At 51.5% G+C, this 22,858-nt stretch overlaps 1 pseudogene; it reads right to left on the bottom strand.

The window, feature by feature from the left end:
- LOC128948755 (CUB and sushi domain-containing protein 2-like) overlaps positions 1-22,858 on the bottom strand; it is a 137,947-nt pseudogene that overhangs the window by 14,234 nt on the left and 100,855 nt on the right.

Here is a 22,858-nt window from a genome sequence, read left to right as displayed (position 1 = left end):
GGGACATGAGAACAGTTCTGGGGACACCAGAGCCATTCTGGGGACACTAGAGCAGTTCTGGGGACACCAGGACAGCTCTGGGGACATGAGAATAGCTCTGGGGACAATAGAACAGTCCTGGGGACATTGGGGCAGCTGGGGGACATCAGAGCAATTCTGGGGACACTGGGGCAGTTCTGGGGACACCGGGGCAGCTCTGGGGACACCAGAATAACTCTGGGGACACTGGGGCAGCTCTGGTGACATCAGAGTAATTCTGGGGACACCTGGGCAGTCCTGGGGACCCCAGGGCAGCTCTGGGGACACTGGAGGTGTTCTGGAGACACCAGGGCAGCTCTGGGGACACCAGAATAGCTCTGGGGACACCGGGGCAGTCCTGAGGACACCAGGGCAGCGCTGAGGGCATCAGAGCAATTCTGGGGACACTGGGGCAGCTCTGGGGACATCAGAGCAATTCTGGGGACACCGGGATAGTCCTGGGGACACCAGAACAACTCTGGGGACACTGGGGCAGCTCTGGGGACACCAGAACAGCTCTGGGGACACTGGGGCAGCTCTGGGGACACCAGAACAGTACTGGGGACACTGGGGCAGCTCGGGGGACATCAGAGTAATTCTGGGGACACCTGAGCAGTCCTGGGGACACCAGAAGAGCTCTGGGGACACTGGGGCAGCTCGGGGGACATCAGAGCAATTCTGGGGACACTGGGGCAGTCCTGAGGATAGTGGAACAGCTCTGGGGACAACAGGGCAGCTCTGGGAACACCGGGGCAGTCCTAGGGACACCAGAACAGCCCTGGAGACATCAGAGTGATTCTGGGGACACAGAAGAGCCCCGTGTCGCAGCAGTACCTTCGCACTCGGGCTGCGTGCCGCTCCAGGAGCCGTTGGCGTGGCAGACCCTCTCGGAGGAGCCGCGCAGGGAGTAGCCGGGCTCGCAGCTGAACCGCACCACGCTGCCCACGTCAAAGGCGTCCCCCAGCCCGATCCCGTGCGAAGGGATCCCGGGGTCGCCACACACGCCCTGGCTGCCCCCTGCCAGGAGAGCACAGAGTCACCACAGCCACCAGGGATGGAGGCTCCTGTCCCTTGTCACCCTCACCGGGAATTCCACCCCCAGCAGAGCAGTGGAACTCCAAATTAAACATTCCCTGATTCCGTGAGCCCCCCTGGTTTTGAGATGGATGCAAACATGGCCACAATTCCTGAATCCCAAGGTGGAGGCTCCAGCATCAGCCCCAGGGATGTTTCCCCTCCGTGAAGGAATTCCCACGTGCTCCAAGCCAGCCCTGAGCAGCTGGGAGTGAGGGAACAAGGAGGGTTGGGGCATGGGAGGAAGGGAAGGGAAAAGGGGAAAAGGGGAAAAGGGGAAAAGAGAAAAGGGGAAAAGGGAAGGGTTGGGGGTGTCCAGGGAAGGGAAGTTCAGGTAAGGGAAGGGGAGGGAGGTGCCTCCTCCTCAAGGCACAAGAGTAGGTGATGATGGGTGGGAGGTGATGACAATGGATGGGTGACCATGAACGAGTGACCATGGCCAGCTGATGGTGTCTGGGTGACCATGACCAGGTGACCAAGAACAGGTGACCATGAACGGGTGACCATGGCCAGCTGATGGTATCTGGGTGACCACGAACAGGTGACCAAGAACAGGTGACCATGAACAGGTGATGGTGTCTGGGTGACCACGAACAGGTGACTATGGCCAGCTGACTGTGGCTGGGTGACCATGAATGGCAGTGACCATGAACAGGTGACCAAGAAGGGATGACCATGAATGGGTGACAACAAACAGGTGACCATGGCCAGCTGACTGTGGCTGGGTGACCATAAATGGATGACCATAGCCAGGTGACCATGAACAGGTGACGAAGAACAGCTGACCAAGAACAGATGACCATGAACAGGTGACCATGAACAGGTGACCATGTCTGTGTGCCCCCCAGGGCCCTTCCCAAGCCCCCTCACCCGAGCAGTGTGGCAGGGAGCCGCTCCAGCGCCCGTCCAGCTGGCACATCCTCGTGGCATTGCCCACCAGCGTGCGCCGGCCCAGGCAGCTGTACCTGACCACGGAGCCCACCGTGTGCTTGTCCCCCGAGATCTGCGCGTGGGGAGGGGACCCGGGGTGGCCACAGGACACCACTGCAACAGAGACACGGCTTCAGCACCCGGGGATCCAGAATTCTGGCTTGGGGGGACCTTAAATGTCAGTTAGTGCCACTCCTTTCCATGGGCAGGGACGCTTTTCCCTATCCCTGGTTGCTCCAAGCCCTGTCCAGCCTGGCCTTGGACACTTCCAGGGATGAGGACAGTCCCAGCTGCTCTTGGCACATGTGCCAAAGCCTCCCCATCCTCACAGGGAAGTTCAACACACAGGAAACAAAAACATAAGAAAATCTCCTTTTTTTTTAAACTTTGAAACCCAGGAATCCAAGGAATCAGTGGTAAAATTGACCTGGGTTTCCAAATGTCAACAAATCCTCCAAATCCCAACATTTTCTGCGAGATAAAATGGAGGAAGGAGATCCCTTGTACTCAAGGAGGCTGAGGGAACCTGGGATTGGGGTTTTAACAGGAATTCCCTCCCGGCTGTGGGAACATGGATCATCACTCACCAGCTCCCCAGGATCCATGCAAGGGGTGAGGAGAGGACAAAAGGAAAGGAAAACGTGCCCAAAACTGCTTGGTAGGATTTGGTGTGGAGGGAGAAACGTGGGAAAAACAAAAGGAACAATCCCAGCTTTGGAACAGCTCAAGCCAATTGGAATTTCTGGAGTTGGGCAGGGAATGGGATTGCAGCTGGTTTGGTGCCCAAAGGGACAAAATGGTCATGCTGGGGTGGGGCTGCTCCTGCCTGCACCTCCCTAAGGCAGCTAAAATCCACTCTGGATCCCAAATTCCCAGTGTAAGATTGAGACTCACTCACTCAGGTGAGTCCTCACTCACCCAGGTGTACCCTCAGCCACTCAGGTGAGCTCTCCCTGTGCTCCAGAGCTGCTCCTGCCCTCTCCACCTGCACTATCCCAGCAGGATCCTCTCCTCAAACCCCACAACCCATCAGGATTCCACCTGGAACACCCAAAATCCATTGGGATCTGCCTGTCCTTACAAAGAGAACGTCCCTAGCAGGATCCTCTCCTCGAACCCCAAAATTCATTGGGATTCCACCTGAAACCCCCAAAATCCATCAGGATCCACCCGTCCCTACATAGAGAATGCCTTCCAGCAGGATCCTTTCCTCAAACCCCAAAATTCATTAGAATTCCACCCAGAATCCCCCAAAATGCATCAGGATGCACCTCTCCCTACAAAGAATGTCCTTATCAGGGTCCTTTCCTCAAACCCCAAAATTCATTAGGATTCCACTCAGAATCCCCAAAATTCATTGGGATCTGCCTGTTCCTATATAGAGAATGCCTCCAGCAGGATCCTCTCCTCAAACCCCAAAACCCATAGGAATTCCACCTGGAATCCCACAAAATCCATCAGGATCTACCTGTCCCTACACAGAGAATGTCCCTTTTCCTCAAACCCTAAAATTCATTAGGATTCCACCTGGAACCCCTAAAATCCAATGGAATCCACCTGTCTCTACATAGAGAACCCTCTCCAGCAGTATCCTCCCCTCAAATCCCAAAATTCATTGGGATTCCACCTGGAACCCCTAAAATCCACTGGGATTCATGTGTCCTCACAAAGAGAACCCCCTCCACCAGTATCCTCTCCTCAAACCCTAAAACACATCAGGATTCCACCTGAAACCCCCAAAATGCATCAGGATCTGCCTGTCCCGAGACAGAGGACCTCCTCCACCAGAATTCTTTCTTCAAACCCCAAAATTCATTGGGATTCCACCTGGAACGCCCCCAAATCCACTGGGATCCACCTGTCCCTACACAGAGAAACCCCTCCAGCAGAATCCTCTCTTCAAACCCTAAAATCCATCAGGATCCACCGTTTCCTGAGAATGCCCTCCAGGAGGATCCTCTCCTCAACCCCAAAACCCATCAGGATTCCACCTGGAACCCCCAAACCCATTGGGATCTGCCTTTCCCTACACAGAGAATGCCTCCAGGAGGATCCTCTCCTCAACCCCAAAACCCCCTCCCTAGGAAACTCCTGAAACCACTGGGACCATTCCCACGTGGATTTTTTTGTGGGGATTTTTTTTGGGATGGATTTTCCCTCACGAATCCTGCTGACCCCCACGAGATGCGCTGGACAGGGAGAGGGGTTGGGGCCACTTACAAAGGCACTGGGGGAGGGCTCTGTCCCACGTGCCATCGCCCTGGCACGTCAGGACGTGCGTCCCCAACAGATAAAATCCGTGGCTGCACTGATAGGACACGGTGGTGCCGAAGCTGAACCTGTGCGGGCCGCTCGGCTGCACTTGCCGCACGCTGTTTTCCAGGTGCCCGGGGTCAGAACAGTTCACAACTGCAAACAGACAACAGAACAACACCCAGAAAATAATGGGAAGCGAAAAGTGAGGCAGAAAATGTGGGGTTTAAAAAAAAAAAAAAAAAATTGGTGGGAAGTTGAAGATTTTATGCTGATTTAAGATTTTTTTCCCGAGATTTTTTCTCTGAGATTTTTTTTTTTCTCCGAGATTTTTGAGGGTGGGAGTGGAAAAATTTCTTGTGAAAAAGGGAGTCCAGGCAATCCTGCAGGTTGTCACCCAGCAGCAGAGGCTGGATCTCCAAATTGGGATTGAGATTATCCAGCTGGGAATAACTGATCCCAAACCGGGATTTTTTTGGGAATAATTGATAATCCAGCATGGCCAGAGATCCTGGATTAGGGAGATGCAGAGGGAGGGAGTGCAGGGAGGGGAGGGGATTTGGGAAGTGAATCTGAGTGCTGATCCCATGGGGAAAGAGGGAAAAGGGCTCTGCACAAAGCTGTGGGAAGATATTTCCTGGGAAGATAAACGAGGAGGTTGGACAAGGTGATTTGGGGGGGAGCAGAGGAGAGATCCTGATTTTCCATGGACATGGATTGTGACCACCAGGGCGTGTTTGTAGGGCTGTGCCTGCCTTTAACACCCTCTGAGCCCAAATTTGGGTCTGATCCCAAACCTGATCTGATCTGTGCCTGCCTTTAACACCCTCTGAGCCCAAATTTGGGTCTGATCCCAAATTTCCAACACGCTCCAACTCCTTGGAGAACGCATTGAGGTGAGGAAATCCCGTGGGATTTACAGCATCCCTGGCATCTCCAACCACATCCCCTGGGTGGTTTCCAGGGATTTCTGGCTTGGGATCATGGAGAATCCCCAGGGAAGGCCAGACTGACCTCGGCAGGAGGGCAGGGTGCTGCTCCACTGGCCGTTGGCCAGGCACTGGGATTGGGAAGCTCCCTCCAGGCGGAATCCGGGGTTGCACTGGAATTTGGCCACGTCGTTGAGGTTGAACTGGGAGCCCTGGGTGAGGCCGTTGGGGGGGTTGCCAGGGTGGCCACAGGTGATGGCTGCAAGGACAAAATGGAAATGTCACTGGATTTATTCCTGGAGAAAAGTGGATTATTCATTGGAAAAAGATGTGAAGGTAGGAGAGCATAAAAACCGCCACATCAATCCCAAACCCCAAAGATTTGGGGCTTCTCTGTTGAGATACAGGATGACATTGAAAAAAAGGGATTTTTTTAGGTTTTATTTGCTCCAGGAATTCCCTGCATCCCTCTCCAGGCAGCCGAGTGCCAGGATCCCACTGATTTACACCACACATCCCTCTCCAAAAATCCCAGCTCCTGCTCTTAACCCCACACCACCCCACGCATCCAAACTCTGTTGTTCCCTCCCTCTCTCCCTGTCCCCCCTGGGCTGAAGGAATGACAAGTACTGATGAACACAAGAATTTAAGAACAGAAAGATTTGATGGACAAGTAAAATACCTTTTACTCACCAACAGAATAACTGGCAAGAAACCTACCAACCAATTGGAGTCACACGTGAGGTGTGTGACTAAAACTACATAAAAATGAGTTATGTGAATAAAGAATGGGTTTTTTCCTGCATGAAGAAAATGGAGTCTTGATAAAAAAACACCCCAAAGGTGTGTGCATGGCCACCCCACACCTCGAGGGTGTGAGCTCTGCCCAGCCCCTTCCAGGCCCTCCAGGCTGGGATGTCCCCTCAGGGCTGAAGGAATGACAAGTACTGACGCACACAAGAATTTAAGAACAGAAAGATTTGATGGACACAGACCAATAAAGTAATTAGCCAGAAAGCTACTAACCAATTGGAAAGACACATGAGGTCTGTAAAACTGCATAAAAATGAGTTGTGTGAATAAAGAATAGGTTTTTTCCTGCATGAACAAAATGGAGTCTTGATAGCAAAACACCCCGAACGCGCGCGCAGCACAACCACCTCATACCTCAACCACCCCACACTTTGGGGGTGTGAGCTCTGCCCAGCCCCTTCCCCAACCCCTTCCCCAGCCCCTTCCAGGCCGGGATGTCCCCCCAGGGTGAAGCAATGACAATACTTACGCACACAGACAGGCGTTTTCCCGGACCAGCGGTGGTCCTGCTGGCAGATGCGCACGGACATGCCGATGAGGCGGAAGCCGGGCTGGCACTGGTACACCACGCTGCCACGGTAGTTGTAGTTCTCCCCGTTGATCTGCCCGTTCACAATGGGGCTGGGCACGCCACAGTGCCCGGCTGGAGGGGACAGAACGGCAGCAATCAGCTGGAGAGCCCAGCAAAGGTGTCCCCAAAGGGCATCGGGGGATCTCTGCGGGTTTGGGGTGAGGAGAAGCCCAGACCGGGATGGGTTGCAAGGGAATGCAAGGGTTGTCCATAGGGACACCTCTACCATGTCAAATCCAACCTCTCCTTGGACACTTCCAGCTGTGGATGGGGCAGCCACAGCTTTTCTGGGCATGGATGAGGTTTGGAGATGCCCAGATTGGTTTGGGTTGGAAGGGAACATAAGGGTTGTCCACAGGGACACCTTCCACCATGCCAAGTCAGCCTGTCCAACCTCTCCTTGGACTCTTCCAGGGATGGGGCAGCCACAGCTTCTCTGGGCAGGGATGGGGGTTCACAATGCCCTGACTGGTTTAGGTTGGAAGGGAACATAAGGGTTGTCCACAGGGACACTTTCCACCATCCCTGGTTACTCCAAGCCCTGTCCAAGCTCTCCTTGGACACTTCCAGCTGTGGATGGGGCAGCCACAGCTTCTCTGGGCATGGATGGGGTTCATGATGCCCAGATTGGTTTGGGTTGGAAGGGAACATAAGGGTTGTCCACAGGGACACCTTCCACCATCCCTGGCCATCCTCTCCAACCTCTCCTTGGACACTTTCAGGGATGGGGCAGCCCCAGCTTCTCTGGCCAATCCACATCATGCTGTTTATAGGGAAGAATCCACCCCAATATCCATCCACACCCATCCTCTTTCACCTCCAGGCTGTCACCTCAACACTCTGCAGTCCCAACCAACTATCCTCACCCCAAAACTCTCCCAGCACCTCACACCTCTGGAGGACGCAGGAATCCAACTCTGCCTCCCTTTTACACCCCCTTCAAACCCCGCAGGGTGGATGTCAGTCCCTAAACCCCCTGTTCCCTCCCAAGGAGCCTTTCCCACACCCGTGGATGCCGCAGGAGCATCCCAAAGGTACCTACCCAGACACCTGACCTCAGCCCCGCTCCAGAGCCCGTTGGCCATGCACTCCCTGACCCGGGAGCCCACCAGGGTGTAGCCAGTGTTGCAGGAGAAGATGGCAGTGGCCCCGTAGCTGGTGAGGGTCCCGATCTTGTTCCCGTTGGGAGGCGTGGGCAGGTCCCCACAGGAGATAACTAGGACAGATCCCAAAGGATAAGTGAGAGAACAGGCTGGGTTTTGAAGGAATGCATCCAGGCACAGCACCAGGAGTTGCTGCTGGAGTGGGAAAGTTCATTAAATAATTCCAGGAATTGTGATCATTCCAGAGCCATGTAAGATGAGGTGACAAAAATAAGAGCTGTTCATATTTATGCTTCAGGATACAGGGGAACACTAAAGACAGGCTGGGAAAGAACCAAAGGAGTTTTTCACACCAGAGCTTCCTCACAGAGGAATATTTTTCTGTCATTAAGCCTGATTCCCAGAAACCCCACAGAATCATGGAAGGGACCTTAAAGGCCATGAGTGGGGACATCTCCCACTAGGCCAGGCTGCTCCAAGCCCTGACCTTGGAATGGCACAAAGTTCATAATTAAAAGTGACACCCAGCTTTCCCCCACAATCCAAAATCCCAAGATCTGCAGATCCCAGCTGGGTTTGTGGGATGCAGGAGCCTCTGCAAACCCAACCTCCCCCTCAGAACTCTTGGTTTTATCTTCATTTTCTCTGCCTTCAAGCTCTGCCAAGCCTGCAGAGCTCCCGCTGGGTGCTGCTGACCTCGGGGCGCTGCCAAGATGCTGTCACTTGGATTTAGGTGGCAATAAGGCTGAGGGAACAAAAGGAGGTCAGGCTCCTGCTCCCGGATCCAGAGGAAGAGCTGGCAGGGGGAGAAGCACATCTGTCACCCACACCAGCAGTCACAGCTCCACAAACAAAGGCAGGCAGCAGGGAAGGAGAGGCTTTGCTGCCTCTGTCTGCACTTGGAGAGAAAAACCCTGCACCTCTGACAAAGGGAGAGATGCAAAGCACAGCAGTGGTGTCAGAACAACTGAGAGCTGCTGGCGTGCCCCGTTGGGTTTGATTTGCAGGTGACACTGTTACCCTTGTAAACCTGGTGTTTGTGTGAGAGCTGAGGCTTGACAGCAGAATTCTTTATTTTCCCTCCTTAAAAGCCCTGACTTCAGAGCAGCTGTGGCAGAGAAGCTGCTGGGACCCCACAGCAACAGCTGAGCTGAAGGGCTTCAGATCCCAGGGAAGTGCTGGGATTAAACCAGGATTCACTTCCAGGCATCTCCCTGCATCCCAATCCCTTCCAGCAGCTCTGCTGTCTCTGCCTCAGCTGCTGACGAGAGTAATTGAGTTCTACCCCACAGCAGAGACGACACCTTCCATGATCCCAGTTTGCTCCAACAGGGATAGGGTAGGTTGGAAGGGATGGGGCAGCCACAGCTCCTCTGGGAAATCCATCCCAGCACCAACCTGCCCTCACAGGGATAGATTTGCTCCCAAAATCTGCACCAAACCATCCCATCCTGTACCCAAAGGGCACCATCTCCTTGGTTAGCCATGATTACCCACCAGCATCATCCTGAAACCCTCAGGGCTGGGATTTGCTGACCCCAAACACAAAACCAGCTCCTGGCGATGCTGCTCTGTGAAATCCATCCCAGCCACTCCCTGCCCTTCCAGGAATGGATTTCCTCCCAAAATCTGCACCAAACCATTCCATCCTGTACCCAAAGGACACCATCTCCTTGATTATCCATGGTCACCCATCAGCAACACCCTGAAACCCCCAAGGCTGGCATTTATTGAGCCCAATCACAAAACCAGTCCCTGGTGACTTCCTCCCAAAATCTGCACCAATTTCCTCCCCAATCTGCACCAAACCATCCCATCCTGTACCCAAAGTACGATCACCCACCAGCACCACCCTGAATCCCCCCAGCTTGGCATTTACTGACCCCAAACCCAACCCCAGCCCCCGGTGCCACCCTGGGGCGCCCCTGCCCTTACTTTTGCAGGTGGGCACGGGCTGCCCGATGCTCCAGGTGCCGTTGGCCTGGCAGCGGATGACCCTCTGGCCCGTGTAGTAGTAGCCAGGGTCGCAGATGAGCATCAGCTGGGCGTTGTAGTGGTACTGCACCTCGTAGGTGAGGCGCCAGCGGCCGTGCTCCACCGCGATGCTGCCCACGTCGGGGCACGTCACAGCTGAGGGGGGAATGGAACAGGGGAAATGGGACATGGGAAATGGCACGTGGGAAATGGGCCATGGGAAATGGCACAAGGGAAATGGGACATGGGAAATGGAACGCGGGAAATGGCACGTGGGAAATGGCACACGGGAAATGGAACACAGGAAATGGCACGTGGGAAATGGCACGCGGTAAATGGCACATGGGAAATGGCACAAGGGAAATGGCACAGGGAAAAGGGCACGCGGGAAATGGTGCAGGGAAAATGGCACAAAGGAAATGGCACAAAGGAAATGGCACAAGGGAAATGGCATACAGGAAATGGCACAGGGAAAATGGCACGTGGAAAATGGCACGCGGGAAATGGCACAAAGGAAATGGCACACGGGAAATGGAACACAGGAAATGGCACGTGGGAAATGGCACACAGAAGTGGCACAGGGGAAATGGTGCATGGGAAATGGCACGCGGTAAATGGCACATGGGAAATGGCACAAGGGAAATGGCACAGGGAAAATGGCACAGGGAAAATGGCACGTGGAAAATGGCACGCGGGAAATGGCACAAAGGAAATGGCACAAGGGAAATGGCACAGGGAAAATGGCACAGGGAAAATGGCACACAGGAAATGGCACAGGGGAAATGGCACGCGGGAAATGGCACGCGGGAAATGGCACAGGGAAAGTGGCACACAGAGATGGTTCAGTGAGGTTTTAACCCCGCCAAAAAAGTCCCAGTGTGGTGGGTTTTTAATGAGGGGTGTGTCATGGGCATGGTTTATGAAAAATCTTTTTGCCAGGATTTTTTCTCCTGAGAAGCTGAGAGGTCTCAGAAATGAAATGTAAACAATGGTTATCTGCTGCTGTGGAATGCAACAGGTGATTGGTGATTGGTCTCATGTGGTTGTTTTTAATTAATGGCCAATCACAGCCCAGCTGTCTTGGACTCTCTGGCCAGTCACAAGATTTTATTATCATTCCTCTCCCTTCCTTTTCCAGCCTTCTGATGAAATCCTTTCTTCTATTCTTTTAGTATATTATTTTCTTTTAATATAATATATATCATAAAATAATAAATCAGCCTTCTGAAACCTGGAGTCAAGATTCTCATCTCTTCCTTCGTCCTGGGACCCCTGTGAACACCACCACAAGGGATGTATCCCCTGGTGAGGCTGTTGTTGAGAATTAAAAGGAAAATTTTGTGGATAATGTTGTAAGTGGTGATGTTGCCTGAAACCCAAAGAGAAAAATGCCTTGCAATGGGGTTAAAATCATAAAATGGGAATCAAGGACACCTCATTGTCTCAGGCCTTGAGAAATGGAAACACAAGTGGGTTTGGGGGAGCAAACTTGGGGTAAATCACGGAATCACAGAATTTCTAGGTTGGAAGAGACCTTTAAGATCATCGAGTCCAACCCATGTTCTAACACCTCAACTAGATCATGGCACCAAGTGCCACATCCAGTCTTTTTTTAAACACATTGAGGGATGGTGACTCCACCACCTCCCTGGCTAGATGATTCCAGTATTTGACCACTCTTTCTGTGAAAATGACTTTGTTAACTGAAGTTAATTGGGAGATTGATCCATTGGCATGTTGGGGGTTAAACTTATAAAAGTGTGAAAAACTATGACCCATTGTCCATTTTGGGTGCAGCCCCTGGGGAGCTTCATCAGCCCTAAATGTACCTGAAAACCGTTCAATAAATAGAACTGCTTTATACTTTTAACTTTTGTTTGGCCTGTGTCTTAGGCAGCCCCAAAGGCCTCCCTGCTGTCTGGGCAGCCCCAGTCCCCACTCACCCAGGCACAGAGGGGGCTGGTTCCCGTTGCTCCACACTCCATCCTGCAGGCACTCGGTGCTGGGCTCGGCGCCCGGCTGCAGCTGGAATCCCTCATTGCACTGGTACACGGCCTTGGTGCCCACCGTGTACTCCTTCCCAAAGACAACCCCGTTCCTTGGGGCTCTGGGAATGCCACAGGAGAGAGCTGGGAAGAGAAAACACATCTTAAACAAAAAATAAAAATCAGGGAGCTGGTGGTTTTATCCCAAATTGCAATCCTGGATCCCGAACTTTCCTACTGGGAGTGCCCACCCTTCATAAAGGATTGTCGGGGCCTCTAGCTGCTCAGAGTGACCCCAAGATGTGTTAGAAAGTCTCTTTTCCCAGTCTGGCGCTTGAAGAAGGAGTCAGGGCTCTTCAGTTCTCATTCTCAAGGTTGTTTATTGTATCTTATCTATAAAATTCTTTCTCCTTTCCAGCCGAGGTTTGCTCAGCAAGACAGTCCAAGACACTCTGGCCACCCCCAGGGCAGTGTTGTTATCTTTTTATACTAAAACCTATGTGTACATTATTTACAATAACTTTCCAATGCCTATCACCTATGTTAGACAGCGAGCTTCTACTCTAAACCAATCTAAAAGTGCCACCATCACAGCAGAAGATGGAGGCCAAGAAGAAGAAGGAGAAAGGCTGGACACACCCAGATTCCTCCATCTTGCCCCCTGAACCCCCATTCTAAAAACCCCAAAATCTACTTTTTCACCCCGTGATAAACTCTCTATCGTTCTACTTAATTTGCATTTGCCATGCAAGGCTCAGGTTTTGTCCCATTCCTGCCCCAGCATGGAGCAGGATCCCAGAGCAGCTGGCAGGTGAATTCTGAGAGGTGTCAGCAGCTCCATCCCTGTTGGCACTGATGGTGACAGGAGTGTCACTGCAGCGAGCTCAGGGCTGGTCAATCCCTCTCCAAGGCCTGATGTCTAGACAGGCTGCCAGGCTGAATACCAATGGCTCTCCCAGGGAACAGAAAGCACCTGGAAAATCCAACTTTTTCCCTGCTGCTCTTTTCCAGCTCCCAGTCATTCCCTTCCCTCTTTGCCATCTATTCCCAAAGTCTTGCAGACGAGGATAACCCTCAGCGCTCCGAGCTGGTTCTCAACACCCAATTACCCAATTCCAATGTTGATTCTTTTTCACTGCTTTTCCAGGGACTCTCAGAACTTGATCCCAACCCATCCCTGCTCTCACTTTGGCACAGGGGGATGGCTTCCCTCCAGTGGAAGTGGCCCTGGGGGTGCTGGGTGCCAGGCTGAATACAATGGCTCTCCCAGGGAACAGAAAGCACCTGGAAAATCCAACCTTTTCCAGCTCCCAGTCATTCCTTTCCCTCTTTGCCATCTATTCCCAAACCCCTGCAGACGAGGATCACCCTCAGCGCTCCGAGCCTGCTCCCAACATTACCCAATTCCAATATTTATTTTTTTTCCCCCTGCTTTTCCAGGGACTCTCAGAACTCGATCCCAGCGTGTCCCTGCTCTCACCTTGGCACAGGGGGATGGCTTCCCTCCAGTGGAAGTGGCCCTGGGGGTGCTGGCTGCAGGTGGAGGTGCTGTGTCCCACCAGGCGGTAGCCGGCGTCGCAGCCGAAGCGCACGGAGCTGCCGGGGCGCAGCCCGGAGTGGCTCAGGATCATCCCGTGGGCTGGGGGCTGGGGGAGGCTGCAGTAGGGAGCTGGCAAGGAGGGCAGGGAAAAGAAAACCAGTCAGCAGCAGGGTCATTCCCTTCCCACTCCCAGGAATTACACCGAGCTTCCCCAAAATCCCCAAAACAAAAATCGGCGATGGATAAACGCGGAGTCGAAGCAGGGATGGAGCACGGGGCTCTGATCTGAGCCTCAGCCAGCTCCAGGAATAAGGAGTCATTCCTGGTAATTGAATATTCCTTAATTCATTTGCTGAGAAAAGCCTGGACAGACTTTTCCAGTGCCTGGCCACCTCCTCATCCAGAAACCTTTCCCAATATCCATTCCCTGGCATCAATGACTCTCCACATCAGGCTTCTGGTTCTGAGGAGTGGTTGGGAAATGAGCCAAAGCTCCAAGGTTTCTCCCTGGAATTTCTCCTGACTGTGATCCCACAATCCTGATTGTTACAGATTGGTTGAGACTGAGCCAAAGCTCCAAGGTTTCTCCTGGACAGACCCTGCCTTTCCCAACCTCCCAACTTGGAACGTGCCCGGCTTTGTCCCTTCCCTGCCTTGGCAGCTCCTGCCCTGCCAGCTGGATCTCTGCAGGAATCCCACGGATCCTCCCGGCTCTGGAGCTGCTCCTGCTGCTGGCAGAGGCAGCTGGGACTCACCAGAGTAGCGGATTTTGAAGCCTTTCCTGTTGTAGGCATGGTCGGAGGACCAGCGCAGGAAAACGCTGTTCCCGCTGCTGGTGACGGTCAGAGGGGCTGAGTAATTCCCACTGAGGGACAGCAGCAGGGGGCTCTGCCCTGAGGGACCTGCCAGGAACAGGGGACAGGGAAAAGGGACAAGTCACAGTGTGGCATTCACATTTTTTTGAAAAATCCCAGGATTTTTCTCCTGGGAAGCTGAGAAGCCTCAGAGAAAAAGGAAAATAATAATTCTCTGATTTGCTTCGCCTGTGTTTTGCTCCATTGGAATGTGTTTAAAAAGGAAAACAATTCTTTTCTTATTTGCTTCTCCTGTGTTTTGCTCATCTGGAATGTGTTTGGAGATTGTTTACCCACAGGTGATTGTTTCATTGATATCTGCTGTGAGTTGTTTTCACTTTTTGGCCAATCAGAGCCAAGCTGTGTCAGGACTCTGGAAAGAGTCACGAGTTTTCATTATTATCTTTTTAGCTTGTAAGTATCCTTTCTGTATTCTTTAGTATAGCTTAGTATAGTATTCTTTAATATAATATATATATAATAAAATAATAAATCAAGCCTTCTGAAACATGGAGTCAGATCCTCATCTCTTCCCTCATCCTGGGACCCCTGTGAACACCGTCACACCCAACTCCTCCCCCTTGGAAAAATCCTTCAGATCCATCCCAAAAAATCAAATTGCAGCTGTTTCCTTATGCCAGGAATCAGTGAGGAACTTTCTGGAAGGCAAGCAGGAGTTTCCAGGTGGGAAGCTGGCCCTGGAATGCTCCTTCCCCCTTGACTGGTTGGGATCATGGAACCCCAGGAGGATTTGGGATGGAAAGGGGAGGGAATCTCTCACCATCAAAGATTTCAAACTCATCGAACTGCTTCTCGCTGAGGAAGTACTCGATGGTGAGGGAGATGTTGTAGCCTGGCTCCACCTTCACCACCCAGGAGCAGGTCTGGAAGTGGGGGTAGCTCCCCAGGAAGCTCTGGCTCAGGATCACCCCGGTGGAATCCGTCATCAGCTGGTTCATGGGGCAGTGCACTGGGGATGGAGATGGACATTCAGTGGGAATGAACATTTTTCAGAGGAAGGATGGAAGCACAAGGGGTCTGTCCTGATGAGCCAGCTCAAGGCAGAGCACGACCCCTGCACTCCTTGATCCCTGGGGCTCAAAGAATCCCCAAATCCCAAAAATCGTCACACTTAAGGAAAGGAGCAAAAAGCAGCAAAGCCAACTAACCATTCCCACTGCTTTGATCCCTGGGGCTCAAAGAATCCCCATATCCCACAAATCCCAAAAACTGTCACACTCAAAGAAAGGAGCAAAAAGCAGCCAACAAACCATTCCCAATGCCTTGATCCCTGGGGCTCAAAGAATCCCAAAATCCCACAAATCCCAACAATTTTCTCACAGGAACAAGAAGCAGCAAAGCCAACAAACCATTCCCACTGCCTTGATCCCTGGGGCTCAAAGAATCCCAAAATGGGATCCCAAACTGGACATGAGAACTCCAATTCCTGCTCAGGGAGGGTCTCACTCCCTCCTCCCAAAAATCCCACACTCCTAAAAACGGGAAAATGAATCCCAAGGATGAAAAATGTGCCAACAAACCTCCCCCAGCTCCTTCCCTGAGCAGGGAAATGTGGGATTTATGGATTTTTTACCTTCACAGGTGGGTGGGGGTCCCTCAAACTGCAGGTGGGTGCCCAGTTTGCAGGTGAGGATTTCGTTCCCAATGAGGGTGAAGCCAGGGAGGCAGCGGTACCTGACAATGTCACCTGGGAAGGGATGGAAAACAGGGATGGGAGGGGGAAATGCAATTAAAAAACTGGAATGAGGATGAGGAGGATGAGGGAAGGCTTTACCAATGTTGAACTCCTCGTTCTCTGTGATGATCTCGGCATTGGGAACCATGGTGGGAGGCTGGCAGCGGAAAAGCTGGAAAGCTGGAAAGCAAGGGAGGAGCAGAACATCATGAACACAGCCCTGATGGAAGCAGGGAAATTCCTCCCTTTCCACCAGGAAATTCTCCTTTTTTTATAAGGAAATTCCTCCCTTTCCACCAGGAAAATCCTCCCTCTCCATTAGGAAATTCCTCCCTTTCCACAATGAAATTCCTCCCTCTCCATAAGGAAATTCCTCCCCTTCCACAATGAAATTCCTCCCTTTCCATCAGGAAATTCCTCTCTCTCCATTAGGATATTCCTCCCTCTCCACCAGGAAATTCCTCCTTTTCTATAAGGAAAATCCTCCCTTTCCACAAAGAAATTGCTCTTTCCCCACAAGGAAAACCCTTCTTTTCCACCAGAAAATCCCTCCCTTTCCACCAGAAAATTCCTCCTTTTCCACAAGGAGATTCCAGGACTAAAAACTTCCTAGAAAAAAACTGGTTTGAAAGACTTAGTGGAAAAAAAAAAATTGAGCTGAAAAACTTCCTGGAAAAAAATTGGTTTGAAAAATTTTGTGGGGGAAAAAATATAAATGGGCTGAAAATCTTTCTGGAAAAAACTGGGCTGAAAAACTTCCTAGAAAAAACTGGTTGGAAAGATTTTGTGGGAAAAAAAATGGACTGAAAAACTTCCTGGAAAAAACTTGGTTTGATAAAGTTTGGGGGAAAAATGTGGGCTGAAAAACTTCCTGGAACAAAACTGGTTTGAAAAATTTCATGGAAAAAGAAACTGGGCTGAAAAACTTCCTGGAAAAAAACTTGGTTTGATAAACCTTGTGGAGAAAAACTCGTCTGAAAAACTTCCTTGGGAAACCCAGCCTGAAAAACCTCATTAAAAAAAAAAACTGGGCTGAAAAACTGTGGAAAACTCGGGATAAAAGAGTATTTTTTTTGCATATTCCCAGATCTATTCCCAATATTCCCAACATTTCCCCCCCCCAAGGGAAGCAGCAGCTCAGACCATAGAAGTAGATGGCGAAGATGCCCCCGTTGGCGCCGTCGCTGTGGAATTTCAGCAGGACCTGGTTGGAGGAGCTCTGGGCAGATTTCTTGGCTGAGTTGCCTGTGAACACCCCCAGCTGTGGGGCTGTTTGCTGGGGCCCGTCCCTGATGGCAGGAACACAAGGAAAAATTGATTTTTCCAAGGATTTAAGCCTAGGAACCCAACCTAGGCTTTCCTTCCCTTTTCCCGCATCCACATTTCACAACCCCTGCTCCAGTTAAACCCCTACAACTTCTCCTGGCTCCCAGCTGGACAATCAGAAACACAAATTTCACTTTTAACCTCAAAAACTGAGGAATTAGGACCTGTTTCCCAAAGGAATTTCACTCCCTGTTTGCCCAGCAAATAATGGATTCTGAATATCCCCTCCAGAATACCAGGGGATATTCTGAAGGTCAGACTTTGAGTGCCAAAAGCTCAAACTTTGGTCACAAACCCTTTAATCAGAGTGGCTACCTGAAGCTGATAATCTCCATTCTTAATAAATAATGGAGATTATCATTATAAATAATATTTTTATTTATTCATATTGAAAGAAAGCTCAAAAAATTTTTAATTTCTCTTCTCTTCTCCAAAACACCAGAAGCTCCCAGCTTGCAAAGGGGATCCCAGGGGTCCCATTCTCAGTTGCTGCTGCTTCAAAGCCAGGATTATTTCCCAAAATGAGTCCTTGGAGTGACCCCCTGCACCCACCAGACAGTGATGAAGTCGTTGTAGGGCTCTGTCTGCAGCAGGGTGAAGTTCAGGTGGATCCCATATCCCACGGGCACTGTCAGCAGCCAGGTGCAATCCTGGGAATTTGGGTACTGGTTGGGGAAGCCAGGAGAGTAAACCGTCCCATTCTGGGCTGTGACATTGCCCCCACAAGGCACTGCAGGGAAGCAGAGAGAAACACAAACCCAGTGAGGAAATATCCCCTTAAAACATCCTTATATCCCATTTTTATTCCTTTTTTTTTTTTTTTTTGTACAAAAGTAACAATTCTGCATACAGAAAAATCCAGATTTTGTCCTAACTTGCCTGAAATAATTCCTCTCTGCTGCAAGCACTGAAAGAGCAGCTGAGGATTCAGCTCTTTGTGTTCTCTGGGGTTCAAGGACTTACAAGAGGGCAAATATCACCTCTCTCCCTCCTTGCACAGCTCCTGCAGAGCCAGTGCTGGCATAAAGGTCAGTGCTCCTGGGAAATGGGCTGGGAAATCTTCAATAAGCAGCTCTGAACTTCTCAAAGGTTCACCTGAAACCCTTCTGGAAGCAAATCCCACAGAATTCCGGCCAGCAGCCCGAGGGGTGAAAGGCTGAAACAGCCATGAGGGGGGGGGGGAAAAGAGAATTTGGATGAGTTTGGATGCCTGGATTGTGAATCTTCAGCCTGCAGAGTCCTCTGAGCACAGCTTTCAGAAGAAAAACCACCTTGGAAGATTCCTGAGGATCTCCCACCTGGATCATTCAGGAGATACCCATGAAGGAGGCAGACAGGGACACACCCAGAGTCCTCAGAGCTGCAATACTCTTTTATCAGTGATTATTTTTATTTATCAGAGCTAGATCAATGGAAGCTGGGTGTTGTTGAGGGAATAAAGCAGCAAGGAATTATCACTCCAAGGCCCCTGGACTGTGCCATACAGAAATAACAGCTCCAGCAGGAAGGTGAGACACAGATTCTCCTCAACCGCACCCCAAGACTCAAACCCCTTGAAACACCCCAAATATTCACCAAAACACCTCATGGAGACCACATTTCCTTCCAAGAGCTCATTCCCATCCACACCTTTGCTCCCAGAGCAATCCCAGCCCATCCCAAGGAGCTGAAGTGCCATGCCCAGGTGAGCCCAGGCCGTACCTTCACACCTGGGCAGGGGGTGATCCCAGTTCCTGTTGGTGCTCAAGACTCCCCAAGACCCCCATCAGAAGCTGCCAAAACACCCCAAATATTCACCAAAATACCTCATGGATCCCTCCAAGAGCCCATTCCCAGCCATGTCTTTGCTCCCAGAGCATCCCAAGGAGCTGAAGCGCCGTGCCCAGGTGAGCCCAGGCCGTACCTTCACACCTGGGCAGGGAGTGATCCCAGTTCCTGTTGGTGCTCAAGACTCCCCAAGACTCAAACCTCCCTCAGAAGCTGCCAAAACACCCCAAATGTTCACCAAAACACCTCGTGGATCCCTCCAAGAGCTCATTCCCAGCCACACCTTTGCTCCCAGAGCATCCCAAGGTGCCCAGGTGAGCCCAGGCCGTACCTTCACACCTGGGCAGGGGGTGGTCCCAGTTCCTGTTGGTGCCGTGCTGGCAGGTGAGCACGGGGTGCCCGATGAGCTGGTAGCCAGGCAGGCACTCGAAGGAGATGGACTGGCCGACGTTGTAGCCAGCTCCTCTCACCACGCCGTTGGCAAAGGGCTCCGGGTCGGGGCATTCCTGCAGCTCGTAGGCTGGGGAAACACAATGGGAATTTGTGTTTGTGTTTTATTTCTCAGGGAAAAAGGGACAGGGCAAGGAGAAATGGTCTCAAGCTGTGCCAGGGGAGGGGCAGGATGGAGTTCAGGAGGAATTTCTCCATGGAAAGGGTTGGAAGGGGGTGCCCAGGGAGGTTTGGAGTCAACAACCATGGAGTTGACTCAGCAACCACAGAGTTAACTCAGCAACCATGGAGTTAACTCAACAGCCACTGAATAAACTCAATAACCACAGAATTAACTCAGCAACCATGCAGTTAACTCAACAAGCATGGAGTTAACTCAACAACCACAGAATTAACTCAACAACCACGGAGTTAACTCAGCAACCAAGGAGTTAACTCAACAACCATGGAATTAATTCAACAACCATGGAATTAACGGAATTAACTCAACAATCATGGAATTACCTCAACAACCATGGAGTTAACTCAACAACCATGGAGTTAACTCAATAACCACTGAATTAACTCAACAACCACTGAATTAAATCAACAACCACGGAGTTAACAAACACGGAGTTAACTCAACAATCACAGAATTAACTCAACTCAACAGCCACGAAATTAATTCAACTCAACAACCACAGAGTTAACTCAACAACCATGGAATGGGCTCAATAACCACAGAATTAATGGAATTAACTCAACAACCATGGAGCTAACTCAACAACCATGAAGCTAACTCAACAACCATGGAGTCAACTCAACAACCACAGAATTAACTCAACCACCACAGAGTTAACTCAAGAACCGCCACCCCCGGGGCAGGGCTGTCCCTGCTCACCCTGGTACTCCAGCTTGAAGCCGGGTTTGTTCTGGGAGTGGTCGCTGTGGAAGTACACGGTGGTCTCGTGGGAGGTGGAGAGCAGCGAGCCGGGCAGCTCGGCGCCGCTGAAGCACCCGATGACGCTGCTGGTGTCGTAGGGCCCGTTCCGGATCTCCACAAAGTCGTGGTTGGGCTCCGTGGAGAAGTTCAGGAACTGGATGTGGGCACCTGCAGAGGGGGAAGGAGGAGTTGGGCTCTAAAATTGCAGCTGAGGTTTTGCACCGGCACCAGCTCCAACAGCAGCACTAATCCCAGCTCCAATCCCAATACCAAACCCAGCTCCAACATCAGACTAACTCCAACTCCAAGACCAGCACCAACCCCAATATCAGCACCAACCCCAGCTCCAATAGCAGAACCAACCCCAACACCAGCATCAACCCCAGCTCCAATCCCAATACCAAACCCAGCTCCAACCCCAGCTTTAAGCCAGCTCCAACAGCAGCACCAACCAAAACATCAGCATCAACCCCAGCTTCAATCTCAATACCAACCCCAGCTCCAACCCCAGCACCAACCCCAGCACTAACCTCAGCTCTAACAGCAGCACCAAATGCAAGATCAGCACCAACCATGGCTCCAATCCCAATACCAAACCCAGTTCCAATCTCAACCCAAAAGTCAGCACCAACCCCAGCTCCAATCCCAATACCAAACCCAGCTCCAACACCAGCATCAACATCATTACTAACCCCAGCTCCAACAGCAGTACCAACCCTGGTCCCAACCCCAGCTTTAAACTCAGTTCCAACCCCAACATCAGCACCAACCCCAGCTCTAACCCTGGTTTCAATCCCAACACCATTCCCAGTTCCAATCCCAGCTCCAACCCCAACCGCAACATCAGCTCCAACCCCAGCTCTAACCCTTGTTTTAATCCCAATACCAATCCCAGCTCCAACCCCATCACTGCCCACCTGCACAGCCCAGGACACCCTGGGCACTCAGCAGGACTTTAACTGCCCTGGGGACACAGGGCAAACCCTCAAACTGACACAGAGGAGCTTTGGAGTGGAGCTTAGGAAGGAATTCCTCCCTGGGAAGGTGGGGAAGTCCTGGTTTAGGGTGCCCACAGCAGCTGTGGCTGCCCCTGGATCCCTGGCAGTGCCCCAGGCTGGGGCTTGGAGCACTTTGGGATAATTTCCCTGGCAGGGAGTGGAATGAGATGATCTTGAGGTTCTTCCCAACCCAAACCAGTCAGGGATTCTCTGATTTTTCACCCCCTCTTCTGCGATGGCACCGACCCAAACCCATCTCTCTCACCAAACCCCACAGGCAGCAGGATCCTCCACGTGCAGTCCAGGTTGCTGGGGTAATTTCCCGGGAATCCTGGGCTCAGGAGCACTCCTTCCATCTCTTCTGCTGTTCCTCCACACTGGGCTGGAAGAACAACAGGGTTCATGGTCAGGATCCAGTCACAGGATCCCTGAGGGGCTTGTCTGGGTGAGGGCCATGGGAAATGAAGGAATTAAAGACTCAGCTGAGAAAAAGGAACCAGCACCAAGTTTCCAGGGCCACATCAGGAATGGATGTGCCTTTCTCCTGCCCTTAGGAGATGAAGACTGAGCCCAGGGATCCAGTTTGGGCCACCAGAAATGGAAAGCCAGATGTGAGCAGTGACAGAGGGGATGGACACCTGCTCTGCCCACAGACATTGCACCAAACCAGGCACCAGCACTTCTTGACACCTTCACCAGCTCAAAGAATGACTGTGAAGAAGCTGAGTGATGCTATTCTGACCCCAGTTACAGCCTCTCCATTCCCCTGCCAATCTCTGGGCAGTCTGTCACTGATAAACCCAGCACGGAGTGTTTGCTCGCTGCCTGCAGCCCACTGCCAGCCACGGCAGCACAAAAATATGTTTACAAAAGGCACCACATGAAATTGAAGCACTGACAGCACCTCCTCACACTTATCTGGATGACCTCCACGTGGTCCCAGCAGCAGCACCCAGCTGAATCCAGCCAGGTGTTCTCTAACTCGCTGTGACAGCCAGGCACAGGCTCTTTGTCCAATATCTCATTAGCCCAGACCTGCTCCTAACAAGGTTTCTCCCAGAAGATTTCTCTTTCTTTTCCCTCCTAATGGCTCTTTAATAGAACTGCTGCTGAATTATTTAGGTGCCCAGCAGCTGGAGGAAGCAGGCCAGCAGAAAATCAAACTGTGCTTGGAGCAGGGGCTCTGGTGGGCACAGGGCAGAGCCCCAGCACTGTCACACCCACAAAGGTGACATTCACTCCTCCAGGAGTGGCTCCAGATGTTTTTCTGCCTCTCTGCAGCAGCCTGGCCTTTCCCAAGGAGGGGAAAATACAGGCATAGCCAAAATTCTGCTGGGTTGGGAGGCTGGTGCTGATTCAAAGAACAAAACTTGTGGTTTGGCAGCTTTTGGGATCCTCCTCCATGCTGGGATCTCCCAGCTGAGCCCAAGGACTTCTGCTTCCATTCAGAGCAGCTCCAGGGGAACGGGCCCTTTAGCTCAGTCATTCTCCTGGAAATATCTCTCCATTTATTCCTGGCCTGCAGATCATCAGATAAAAGAACTGTTGGCTCTTATAATTACTTTAAAGCCAAATGATGTAAGCTGGAACAGCAGGAGCCCAAAATAACTGTTAACTAAAGCTATTAAATGCATAAATGTCTCTCTCAGAGCTGC

The sequence above is a fragment of the Melozone crissalis genome, unplaced genomic scaffold (assembly GCF_028551555.1).
Source record: "Melozone crissalis strain CALT ecotype California unplaced genomic scaffold, PUWL_Pcris_2 ptg000156l_1, whole genome shotgun sequence".
Classification (NCBI taxonomy): domain Eukaryota; kingdom Metazoa; phylum Chordata; class Aves; order Passeriformes; family Passerellidae; genus Melozone; species Melozone crissalis.
Note: the sequence above shows the minus strand (reverse complement) of the source record. Positions and strands in the feature narration are given on the sequence as shown.